Source organism: Actinia tenebrosa, unplaced genomic scaffold (genome assembly GCF_029948245.1).
Source record: "Actinia tenebrosa isolate PJP-AT-01 unplaced genomic scaffold, QUT_ActTen_1.0 PGA_scaffold2__45_contigs__length_23673736, whole genome shotgun sequence".
Lineage (NCBI taxonomy): Eukaryota > Metazoa > Cnidaria > Anthozoa > Actiniaria > Actiniidae > Actinia > Actinia tenebrosa.
Window position 1 is genome coordinate 16,157,378 of NW_028292579.1, and position 13,384 is coordinate 16,170,761.

General features: G+C 37.4%; 1 long non-coding RNA gene across 1 annotated transcript; it reads left to right on the forward strand.

Annotated features, from left to right (window-relative positions):
- Positions 1 to 2,692: 2,692 nt before the first annotated feature.
- Positions 2,693 to 3,402, forward strand: LOC116298746 (uncharacterized). Its single transcript, XR_004197373.2, has 2 exons — positions 2,693 to 3,054; positions 3,205 to 3,402. It is a non-coding gene; the product is annotated as an uncharacterized LOC116298746 (long non-coding RNA).
- The last annotated feature ends 9,982 nt before the right edge of the window (positions 3,403 to 13,384 follow it).

The following is a 13,384-nucleotide window of genomic DNA, read 5'->3' on the forward strand; positions in this document are numbered from 1 at the left end:
TAGTGACATAATCATCATCATCATAATCACAAACATAATCGTAAGAGTGATGTGTCGCTTATGTCTCGGTGGAAATGCACTGAAACATTTATAACTTGCCTAAAGACCAACATAATCATTATCATAAGAAAATGAGCGGATATCAATATATTTAGCTCATTTAGTGTCCACGCTAACCTAACATATTGCAGCTCTTAACCATCTCTCTTTACATCAGGTGAGAGAATATTTAATCAAAAATCAAATTTATCTTTATTGTTCAGTGTTTGACCACCATCTTAGAACAAATAATGATATTCAAAGACTTTTGTCAGCCGATTAAAATCCAAAAATAGACCCCTTGCACTAAATCCCTACGTTGGGGGAAAAAACTTGAACATATTAGTATCATAAAGGATTTTAATCCCAAGAGAATTGGGAATTCTGTGACCCCGAGACTTATAGCTGCTTTGACGTCACATGCAAGGGTTCTATAGCAAAAGATCTAGCAAAAGATGAAGTGATAGTAACTAGTGATTATGACTAGGGACTGTGTTGGTGTGTTGAATACAACAAGTTATAAAAATAAAAAGGGAATGTAAGTGTCATAGAGGCTTTGCACCATCACATGATGGCAACCATGACAGGAGGCATAACAATAGAGTGTTTTGAATTCTTTCTCATGTAAATCAGATTAGACCAAAATCAAATGTTCCTGCCTCCTGTCATGGCTGCCATTACGTGATGGTGCAAAGCCTCTATAATACTGACGATTTGGCCCGCGAATATAGGTTATTAGTCTTTCGTTGGAGCAAAAGGAATAACAAAAGAAGTGTTGAATGAAATATTAACTGCCACAATCAGTGATGATCGATCGCCTCCACGTGTAAAGTGACACGCCCTCGTTTGGCACCAGCAGTTTCATTTTTTCTCGCACGAAACTGATCACAGTTATTTGGTAATAAATCTCACCTCGTCCATCAATACGCTGCGTTCATAACCAATAGTTTGGACATGTAATAAAATACGTGAAAAAAATATTAAATTTTGATTGGCTTAGAGCAGTGTTGTTGCAATGCAGTGCAAAAAAGTGTGAAACAGTGCAGGAAAGTGTAACACAGTGCAACGATACGCTGCGCTTTTAACAAATAGTTTGACATGAAATAGAGCCCTTTAGTCTAGAGGAAAAACGTAGATATATAGAAATAAGTCCTGTAGATTCTATGGACCCCTTACTGAGCCCCTAGAGGAATTGTTCTGGGGAACAAAACAATGGATTTTTTTTTTTTTTTTTGCATAAGAAAAGACGGCCTTTCTTTTGTCCCCCAGAACAATTCCTCTAGGGAATCAATGCAAGGGGTCTATCGTAACGTTGTCGAGTGGTTAACTGATAGACCAATGTTTTACCCTATTCGAATCTACAAGGAATACTTTTCTTTGTCTATTATATTTACATGTCAATGAAGCGCTGAAATGGATATAATATGTAACTATAGAGCGTTTTCACGTGACGTCACAGCGGCCTATTATGGGGTACCAAAACAATACATCAGATTTTCTATCCTCCGGGAATTGAACTCTATTTTTATGCAATGATACTGTGCGGAAAGTTTCTATCGTTTATGGCTGTCTTCTCACGTGAGTGAAAACGCTCTATAATATCTGTCTACAAATTTTTTTAATGATTTTTAAAACGGATAGAAGCGTTATATATGGCAAAGCTTGTTATTATTTATTAAAGTAAAACTTTTGGGGTGATCACATTTCTGTACCAAATATGAAGTAAAACGCGATATACTAAATCAATGATTTACCAACCCTCCGATCAAGCTAGCAACCTCTGTTAAAAAAGGCCTCCAAAACCGAGAATGTGATGAATATTTGGCTAAGTACAAATCAATTAAGCTGTCAACAAAGAGAGAGGGGCGTGTCCAATCCACATGTCAAGTGGATGGAGGGGCGTGTCCAACCACATGCCAAGTGGATCCTGTAGTGCTGTGGGCGTGGCTAACCCACATGTTGCTATCAACAGGTTTGTTTCTCTTCTTTTACTGCAATATGTATGCAACATAATGTAAGTTAAACTTTCATTGAAACATTTCAAGATTTTCAATCTCGAGTCTGAAATGACGACAGTTTGGGGCGGTAATTTTGCTAAGCCCTTATTTATTTGATTACAGTGTATATTCATCCCTATTGTCATCTTTCATCACATTTCGGTGAACTCCATTGTGCTGTGTGAACCAGTCGATGCTTATTGCTTTCCGAAGATTTTCCGAAATATTGACCGAACCAAAATTAAAAAATCAATTTAAGAAGCCGGTATCTACTTATCATAACTCTGAAATGAGCGTATGCGTAAAGCTTCTGCATTAAAAAAAAAACCACGTATATCAAAGTTCGGAAAATCATCGGAAAGCAATTATGAATTTCTTACTGAGTGAAAAGAATAAGGCTACAACAATGACAACAATTTTTAACCCATTTTTAGAACCATTTTCCCCCCGAAGTTTTCGACATCATTAGAAGTCATTATCACTTTCACTTAATTTTCGATTACGATAATGACATCTGATAATGTCGAAGCGTCGATCTATGATTGTTTATATTTCAATTATAATGTTTTCCTCAATCGTTACTCAATCGTAGCGGCTTTAATATCCAAATTGGTATTCATGCATAACGAGTCTCATTTCCATAATTATTAGATGTCGTATTAAGCGTAAACAAGCCGAGAGAATCAGAAGCCATATTGTCGCAGTTGTCGTTACACGGCAAGGCACAGAAACGAAAAATCGTCAGAAAATAAGACATTCTAGCTAAAAGCTTGTTGGCATTGGATTTATAATGGCTGTGTTGGTGTCTGTGTTGGGTGGAATAGGCTTGGTCTGTGCAATAGCTGCTCTTATGGGAATCAGTGTTTGTATGATCGTCAGACAAGGTCGCAATGCAGAGAAGGACGAAAAAGAAGGCAAAACTCCAAACTATTATAGTAGGTTTGGTGGCCGTTACTCCTACTATCATCCTTTGTTTATCTAAAATATACGCCTTTGCTGTTCAACTTGTTTAATATTGGTAAGTTTAGATGGGAATCTGTTCGATTCTTCTGGGGGATCCAGCTTGCTAGGAACTATGCACTTCAAGTCGTTAATTATTCAGCTGATAAATTATCATTCTGAATTTATCCAGCTTATCGAATGCTCTTTTCCTTCTCATTTCTCGTAGGTTTAGCGGAAGAAAAGACACTGTAAACTTCAAAATAATGATGAATCAATAAGGGATCATTATAACCTTATATAGGCTTAAATACGCTTAATTACGAGAGTAAAGCAATGCTTTCTAGGATAATATTATTAGAACGTAAAAATGAATTATTTTGATGTTGTATCAGTGTTGAATAAAAATGACATTTATTCATCATAATGGTTTCCGTGCAGCAAGACGTCGCCATTCTGAACCTGCTTTTTTGATTTGTTCCCCATAGAGTTCAAGCACTTCTTGACCAATATTTTGTCATTTTAATGCTATTGTGTTTTACATTGTAAACCAGGCGATGTAGCGAAATCTTCTTTAGCCATATTTTCGCTCTACGTCTTCAAAAAATCCATAATGTGTTTCCTTGCATACTTCGTTCATTATAAAGGTCTTCTACGTTGACGCATTAAATTTTCTAGAACTGTTATTTTCATAGCGGGGCCTGGATGTTGAAAAATCATTGATTATTAGCCAGCGTAGCGGCTGTCGGGGGACTGGGGAGCCGCTAAGCTGGCTAATTGACATCAAATTTTGATCGGTGTATATGAACCCAGCGCTTGGGGTATGGTGAGTATGGTGAGGAGTTTATAGCGGATCGAGAGAGCAGTGAGTACCATAATCAAGAGCTAATAAATCAAAAACCGAATCTTTTGTGAGAATATGTGTGTCGTGGAAGCAACTACGACATGGAAGAGAACGATTCGACTATGATTTTGGTCAATAACTTATCGATTCCATATGAATAACATTACAATTGATGGGTTGCAAGAATTCCCAAGAGAGTTTATAAAAGAAAAAGCATGCATGGTGGCCATTGTGTTGCCGTTAAAGTGTATATGACACGAAAAAATTTTAATGTTAAGAATGTGTAGTTTATTGGCATTAATAAGAATATCACGGTTAAATTTGTTCCAAAAACGTACTTCTCTAGAAATTCAAAAAATTTTAGCACGAGTTGTGACGTCATTTTGTTTACAAGTCTCCAGATTTAGTTGCAAATACATGAAATATGTTTGAATATAGAATCTTAATTTCAAGTAGTACACTTTTCAATTTCCCAACATTGGAAGAGTACTACGTAAGCTATCAAATGAAGCTGACTAAAATATGTCTTTTGTTGTTAATTTATATGAATTACAATTTATATTTAGTACATTACTACTGAATCTAGAGTACGTGTCAACAAAATGACGTCACAAATTGGGATTAACTTTCGCAAATATCTCAAGAAATAAGCTTTTGAAACAAATTTTGTTACGATATATTTATTATTACTAACAAACTATACATTTTAAATGATGGAATGTTTTCGTGTCATATACACTTTAACAATAGATGCTAATAAGAACTACTTGTCTGTTGTCACTGAAGGGCGCTGATAGGTCGTCAAATAAAGTTACATGTAATTTAAATTCAATCGAAAATCGTTTAATGGACCTTAAGCAATTAGTTCAAGCATCAAATCCAGGATATTGAAAAGTATTTTCCCGGAGTATTTTGCATGCTCAGGTTTTGTAGCATCGCTTAGCAACTTGTCAGAGCTGTCTTTTTTTTTGTTGTTGTTGTTGTTGTTGTTGTTGTTGGTCTATCCATACGGTACGGTGTGTATTTATTATAATATTTTATTACTCGGGCTATTTTTTGTTGTTGTTGTTGTTTTGTTTTGCTTTTTGTTCTTTCGCTTTTTTGTTCTTTTGTTCACAAATCTCTCTCTGGGATATAAAGCGCATGCACTCTTTGTCGCTGAGTATAGCGAAGTATCAGAACTTTCCGAAAAGATCCGAGTTTTGCCGAATACGCAATTTCCATGATGGCATTTGACTAATACTACCGAGATGCTTCACAGAAGTTGTCTTCAATCTTGTTCTCAGAGCCCTTATTTCTTATTGCGCATGTTCGTCGATCACGCGCTGCAGTAAGAAATAATGCTCTTACGATTATCTTACTGTTTTTGTAGATAGGGCAAAAGGATTAGCGTTTTGAACGGTGAAACTATTGTATAAAACCACGCGTGTTTGACCTCTTACGAGCTTTTGTTTACTGGAAGGCTTGCTGTCCAGTTTTGCGTTGCTAAGCGGTATCCAAGCACGTGACCACTAGCTGCAAAGGGCCTGTTGGAAGCGTTCTCGTATCTACCAATGAAATTGGGTTATAATCGTGTCTTCGCTCAGCCTACTGTTCCAAGACCATATTTTGATTCGTGTTAAAACCCTGTAACTATGTAGAATAATCCAGTCCCTTTATTTAAGCAATCAAACCGTACAGATTATATTGCGATGTGTGCAATATGTTGTCCTCGAGACTATAATCCTTTAATTTAGAATGGATGTTGTACCGACTGGATTATTCTTAAATGTAAGCCGTGCGGGGGAGATTCTAGTTGGCGAACGACCGCACATCGGAAAATTTCTCATTTCATTCATGAAAATCTTAAACGATTTAAACTATTGGCAAAAAAGCTGCTGGAAAAAGGCCTCTTTTTCATATTATATCTGAAAAAATACAGTAAACAAATTCAATATATTGGGTTTTTCCTTCCACAGACGCAAAGTAATTAAGAGCTGGAAGCACGACAAAACAAGTTTAATATCTATAAGTATAAGTGGTACTCGTAGCGAAAAACAAGTCTAATATCTCCAGCAGCAGTGTGCGTTCAATTTTAATTTCATTTATAGCATAAACGAAAAGCGTAAAACAATTGATGTTGATTTATTACAGCTATGACAATATGATAGTGTTAGGCTAGACTGACTGGCCTTTGAAAGCTACAGACTAGCTTCACAAAGAAGCGGTTTTGTGAAAATTCTCGTCCTACAAATCATATCCGGCTCTACTGTCTTCTCTCCAGAGAAGTTCCATCGTCGTGTCATTGTAATTCAAACACTTTTTATTAGCTACTGACATACCTCTATGAAAATATTTTCGTTCTTTTTGATCCCCGCATTCTGGGTCTTTGATCTTTGAAAGTTTAATTTCGGTGAAGTTAAGCCGCTAATAAAGTCAAAGACCGTTGGCAAGTTTTCCTCCAGTTACAAATTAGTATACACAAGCTATACTGATATTTTTTGGCAATCAAAACCTGGTGATCACATATTAATATTTTCTACCTTCTGCAATTGAAGCCTTCAAATTTTTAAATATTATCGAGGCCTTGAAACAACCTCTGGGTTGATCTAAGTCCGGGCAATACAATACAATACAATACAATACAATTTTATTTGGCACCTTATACTAATAGTACACGAGTGCTGATTTTGAATTGATTAAGAACATAAAACGACTGTCAGCGCTCATATTGTTGAAATTAATGCTGGTGTTTTTTTCTATGAACTCTCTTAAGTCGTTTCTATGAGAGTCATATAGTGGACACCAAACTAGAAAGTGTTTTTCGTTTTCTACTCCCGACTTACACACTGGGCAAATCCTTTCATCGTAAATGAGATAAGGCCTCTTATACCTCCCCGTTTCTACTTCAAGCTTATGGTTACTAATTCTTAATTTTGTAAGCGCCACTCTGTGCTTAATATTGGTGACTTGACTTAAATATTCTTCAAAGTTATAATCCGTTTTGAACTGACGAAAGACTCTGAGTTTATTTTTATGTCTGTCGTCTTTCCTTTCATCATTGTGGAGATTACTCCATAAAATTTGCCTCTCAATGTCATATATTCTTTGAGTTATTATTTTTCCATATTCATACCATCTTGGAGAAAGTTCATTTTGTTTCATCCAAATTATCCCCAATCCGAGTTGTTCTAAAGTAGTTTTAATTTTTATGCTCCAAAAGGCTTTTTTAGTTTCATTTTTAATATCTTGGTAGACTTCGGCTGAAAGTTTTTTTGGGTGTAGTTCCGACTTTATAATTTTATGCCAGAATTTAAAGCTTTTACTGCATGCTTTGCATTTTAACGGAAACCTTCCTAACTCAGCTCTGCATGCAAGGTTACTAGCATTCTTTGTCACCTTGAGGAGCATTTTGCAAAATTTCAAATGAACAAGTTCCATGGGCTCTTGGTCTTTGGTGCTTAATGTTTCGATACCCCATATCTCACTTGCGTATAGAAGTATTGGTGTAACAAGCGAGTCAAACAGTTTTATAGTTAATTTGATATTGGATGTGAAAAATTCACCCATTTGTTTTTTCATCTGAAATAGTGCCTTTAATGCAGCTTTTTTTAATTCTTGTTTTGCAAACGTAAAGTTTCCAAAGGTTGTAAAATTTAATCCTAAATATTTATATGATTTAACGTTTTCTAGTTTAGATTTGTTCAAATAGAATTGGAAGTTATTCATTGTCTTCCCTGTATTATTGAAAACCATCACTTTTGTCTTTGTTATATTAACTGTTAAGCCTGATTGTTCACAAAATGCCTCTAGCTTGTCGAGATATTTCTGAAGCCCTTTAGCAGATTTAGAGAACAGAACCAGGTCATCTGCATATAAAAGAGTACTAATCGGTTTGCCATTCAGCATTACATCATTGTTGTTACACGAATTTAATGAGTCAGGCAGATCGTGAAGATATAAATTAAATAACGTAGGGCTCAGCATACAGCCTTGTTTAACACCCATATAACAGGAAAATGTCGGAGAAATGTGTCCATTTACTTTGATTGCTGATTGATCAGTGGAGTACATCGATTGTATCACTCTTAGAAAATTTCCATTTATACCAACATTTTCAAGTTTTGCCATTAATTTTTTCCTTGGGATGCAGTCAAACGCTTTTTGAAAATCTACAAAGCAGGAAAAAAGGAAATTATTTTTCTTCCGTGGCTTACTTTTAACATATTTATTGATTACAGATTTCAGAATAAAAATACTATCTGTTGTTCCGTGCTTTTTTCTAAACCCACCCTGTTCCTGTTTAATTATATTATTCGTAGTTAGGTAATCATAGAGCCGTTTGTTAAGTATTGCCGTAAAAACTTTGCCAATTGCAGAAAGGAGTGTTATTCCACGGTAATTTTCAGCTTTCGTTGGATCGTCCTTTTTATGCAATGGAACAATATATCAAGGACCAAGGGCGTATCCAGGGGGAGGGTCGGGGGGGTCGCGACCCCCCTGTCATTCCTGAGGTCAAATGGGCTTCTTGTGGTAAAAATGCGACTGGGATTCCTTTGCCCACAAAATTTACCCCTGAGACCCCCCTTCAAAAAAACCCTGGATCCGCCCTTGATGACTATATAAACTGAGATGAAATTGTTAGGTTTTTCGGAAAGAGAAAAACAAGAGGACCCGTAGAAAACCCCTCGAATCGGCTTTACACACAGTCATGTGAGTGTAGTGAACCCGAGACCCCAGAAGTGAGAGGCAAGCCGGTTACTACAGCTACGCCACCCTTGATTCGCCTTGATTGACTCGATTTTCCCCTGATAAATTTAACGTTAAAGTGCTATTGGCTACGTAAGTGTATCTTCTGAAGACCGGTTTTTTTAACCACAAATTCACATAGCACTAAACAAGAATTTATAAATAATATTTTACGACTGTCACTCCCCATAAGGGATGCGCTCCCCTTTGAGGTTCGCTCCACACGCACTACCTACCACTACATTCATTACATTCACTATATAAAACACACGACACTCAAATCACATGTTGATTTTTACGGAGGGACAAAAACCGGAGAGCCTTGAGAAAAACTCTCATGGCAAGGGAGAAAACAACACACCCGAGATTTGACTGACGCGCGACCGCAGACATGAACTACACCGGCAGCGATGAGAGCACGGCCTATTTGGTTCTTGCCGTTCGTACGTGACTTTTGAATTCTTAAGAAGCTATTCATAGTTGAACAATATAAGTTTTAAGGGTCTTTCAGTTACGCACGTTTCATTTTAAGAGATCCACGAGTGGCATGCATGGTAAAAACCGTACTTACGCCATGAACTTCATTATTGTTAATAGTTCCTGTAAACTAGAAAAACCCCATGTACTTATATCGTCTTTGTTTCACGAGGGTATCACTTAATAGCCAGTGGTTGACAAACCTTTGGCCCTCTTTCAATTATCGAATTGGGATTTACTATATGATTTTAGTTCGAATCCTGCCGATCTCGATGTCGTATGTGAGTAGAGTTGCTTGTTAGTTCTCTCCTGTGCTTCGAGAGTTTTTCTCCGGGTTCTCCGAGTTTTCCTCCCTCCTCAAAAATCAACTACTAAATCCTAATTCGATCTCTGGGCTTTCACCTAGTTGGAGCCTAGCTCTGTCGTGATTGTCCCACGCCGTGATACAACAGCTAAAGTTAGTAGATTTTTAGATTTTTTTTTTAGATTTTTGTGGCGGGTGAGGGTGAAAAAGTGGAGAAAACACCGTCGAAACGCAGCAGGAGAGCAACTAGAGACTCTACTCACATACGACACCGAGTTCGGGAATCGTGAGCGCTTTCAACAACTTTTTCTGATCTATTCAGGTAAAAATGAATTCTAGGAACAACTTCAATAAGAAATAAATAAATCTTTTCCGGCTTTAGGTTTCTTGTGCTTTCCCCCTCTTTGTAATACTTGAAATTTCAAAGCCCAGCGGGGTCCAATACTTGAAGCTTGAAGAGTTGTCCCCTTGAGGATTTTCTTTTGGTGATTTTAAAATGTTAATCATATTTCATTTACGCTTTTTCTTCTTGTTTTGTTTTATTTTGTTTTATTGTGTTTAGCGGAAAACGAAACAAAATGCATCAAAAGATTTTTCTTTATAGTTCCTTTCTTTCTTTTCGTGTTTTTAGGAATACTAACTTCTAAATTAATTACGCTGTATTGTTGTTATATAACACGTTCGCGGGTTCTTTCACAAACGGAAACGAAATACTATCCAATCAAGTGTAACTTATTGCCTCAATCACTCACTATCGATACAAGAAACACGGTCACTCACGGACATGATGATTATATTCGTATCTCTAATAGACGCGCTGGGTCTGGTACTGATGACATGAAAACGAGGCAAATTTTCTCAGCGCCATGACTTGAATAAGAGAACCGTTTGACTCATGTATTTTTGTATCCTTTCTATTTGTATAAGAGACAGACTTTCGTTACAGTGTGGAATATGGGGAAGGACAACTATAATGTTTCAGTATTCTCTGCAAAACCTAAAACGCCAAATTCCAATTTCATATTTGCCGTTTACACGTGACCTGACTTTGATCAGCCCAGAGCTTTTTTATTGAACTGCTTTTTTATTGAACTGTGAATTAGCCATATTATGTCTTGACTTTGATCAACTCTTTCAATGGCTTTTTCAGGGGTTGATAAAAATTGATAATAAGTAGCACTTTAAAATCCGAAAAGAAATGTTAAAATAAATATATAGATTGCTATGGTCGGAGTGAACGTCTGTCTGTCTGTGTGTACTGACTTGACATTGAATCTACGTTGATAATTCTTTCTTTTCACACATAGCATTATCCACTGTAAGAAAACTAATAACTGGTACTAACATGTAGCTTAGCCGGGTACCACGATGTGTTAATGAGAGAAATGGTAAGGAAACCCGGTCATTGACATTCACGCGCCTAAAAATTCAAGATGTCGTCGCAGGAGTACGTCCGTGTATAAGCGAATTTTAAGTCCAGAAATATGTAGTTCGTTCTTTCAATACCTGAAAATTTTAATAGTCTCTTAGGAGAATGCCTAGAGACAATTGTTCAATTTCTTAGTGTGGAACATGCGGCATCTCTATGATGAGATTAAGAAATGATGTCCTAACGACTGATTACTTTAACCGTCAACCCACCAACAGGGGAATATTCTGCGCGACCATGCGCGTCGACGCTGACCGTGAATTTATTATTGCTGGCTCGCCTCAGGGAAAGCCCTCTCTCTCGAAAGCGTGGCGGCAAAATTCGAATTCGAACATGTATCGCGCTATCGTTTCGTTTGTCTTTCTAACACTTTTATGGTGTTACTCAGAATGTGGAAATACGAAAATAAAATGTGTAATATGCGGAAAAGTCATTTCTGTTAATCGAATGAAACGGAGCAGGCCAGCTGCTTCGTATTTGGACAAAATTCCGCTCTCGTCGCGTCCAAATTGCAACAACGCACGTATCTGTGGTGTGTGTTTGGCAGCCCTATCCAGGTCAGCCAAACCCGACGAAACCATTACCAAAGTAAGTAAATTAGTGTTTGTTTATCAAGTTTTATTCATATTAGGTACAATAGCAGTAATGACTACATTTATTAAATCGCAGCTTATAGGAAAATGTTCTTCTGGCAAGTCTGGAAGACCCTCCAATAGTTACAAATGTCGTGCTAAGCTAAAGAAAACAACCCTCTCGCAAGAAGCAGGCACACAAACAATGGATAATGTATTGTCTCTTGCGCCATGGACGGTGGAAGATACCTGCTTTGGTGAGATTCTCCGTGGGCCATGCGGCCGGACGTTATTCCCCCCTGGGCTGTTTGAAGAGTTAGAGGATCAGATGATGCAGCTCTCAAAACGTAAGTTTGGCAACACAGACGTACATCAGATAACGCCGTGTGCCAGGTGTGAAGGCGGTGGGAAACCAAGAGCTCTAGACTGATATGTAACACACATACTACATAGTCCTCTCTTAAAACAAGTGCTTGATAATACTATATTGGCAATACCGCGTGACTAGAAATAAGCATGTAGTGACAAAAGCAATCTTAATTCTATAAAAAAAATCAATTTATCATATTAATTTCGGTTTCAGGGTATGATCTGTCAAAGGAATTAGAAGACTTAAAGTTGTTTATGTATAAAGAATTTACAAAATTGGGAAGGCCACCAGTGTACGACCCAGAGGAATTTGAGTTGTTGTGCCACAGAGCCGGGGCAAAATCTATTTTCAAAACAATCACAGATGCCATGACAACTGAAAGACAGTCAAAAGAAAGGGAAATCGCCAATCGGAAGAGAGCAGTGTCTATTATCTACAAGCTTTGTTATGGTCTCAGTCAAGTTTGCAACTGGCTGCAGACAGACCACGCCCTTTTTTTAAAGCAATCAAATATCAATAAGGAAGGGATGGAGACAGCAAATGTTCTGGGGGACACAGTGAGCATCTCTGAGGTTGATAAATTGGTGACACAATTGAGCGAGGGGTCTACACAGTCAATTGATCAAGTTGTCAATGAAGCAATTAAACATGAGTGGCAGCTTGTGCTGGTTGTTGATGACTATACAGCCATACATACAATACGACGACCACTAACAACTACACTCATCCATCCCAAAACTATGTGTACTATTATAATTAAAGTTTTCAAAAATGTCCCAGCTATACCAGCCTGTCCAGCATCATCCTATCTGAACCTACAAGCCATGAACATATCATCCTGTATAAATACTGTATCTGGCCTTCAATCTATGTATCGACTCACACAAACTTATGCCTCCGTAATGCCTGCTTGGATAACCAACACATTTTTTAATCCTGAGTTTGAAAGACACTGTATAACAACACACAATTACTGTGACCATGAGTCTGTTCAGACCATGCGGCAGATGGATGATGTACACCTAGTGGATTTTGTAGAACTGCAACTTAAGAGTAAAGATGACTTTGGAGCTGCACAAAGCTATCTGACTACATGAAACGATATCTTCTTCTGCAACCTGGTGATTGGCCAGCACAGTTTTATTCCCGTCAACTCGTTTATGAAACCTTACAAAAATATCAAAGTCATTTTCCATCATCTGAACCATCTCCTGGACCACTGCTCAAACCCACGTCACATTTGGATCACTCATACACCACTCCTTGTAACACCTCTGGACCTGCAAAAGAACAAGATACATCTGATCAGCCTACGATTTTATCAATTATACCATGTATTGGCCCTCTACATATTTCCTTAAATGCACAAGAAACAGTGTTTACTGAGTTCCGTCCATTCTATGAAATTGTCTATAAAGATCTCTTCCCAAAAAGCAAATTAGCCAAGACACCCAAACCTTGGAGGATCAGTCTTTTGCATGAAATTGTTTATGGTGGCTGGCTACTTATACGGGACACTGTCAAAGACAAATTCTCCACCTGCAAAGATTTACAATACAGAACACTCCTAAACCTACTTGATAACTACCTGCCTTTGATCCTTACTATCTACAGTGTTACTTTCAAACTAAACAACTTCCTGGAATACTTTAATGCTGTAATTCGTATTTGGACAATGTTTGTTT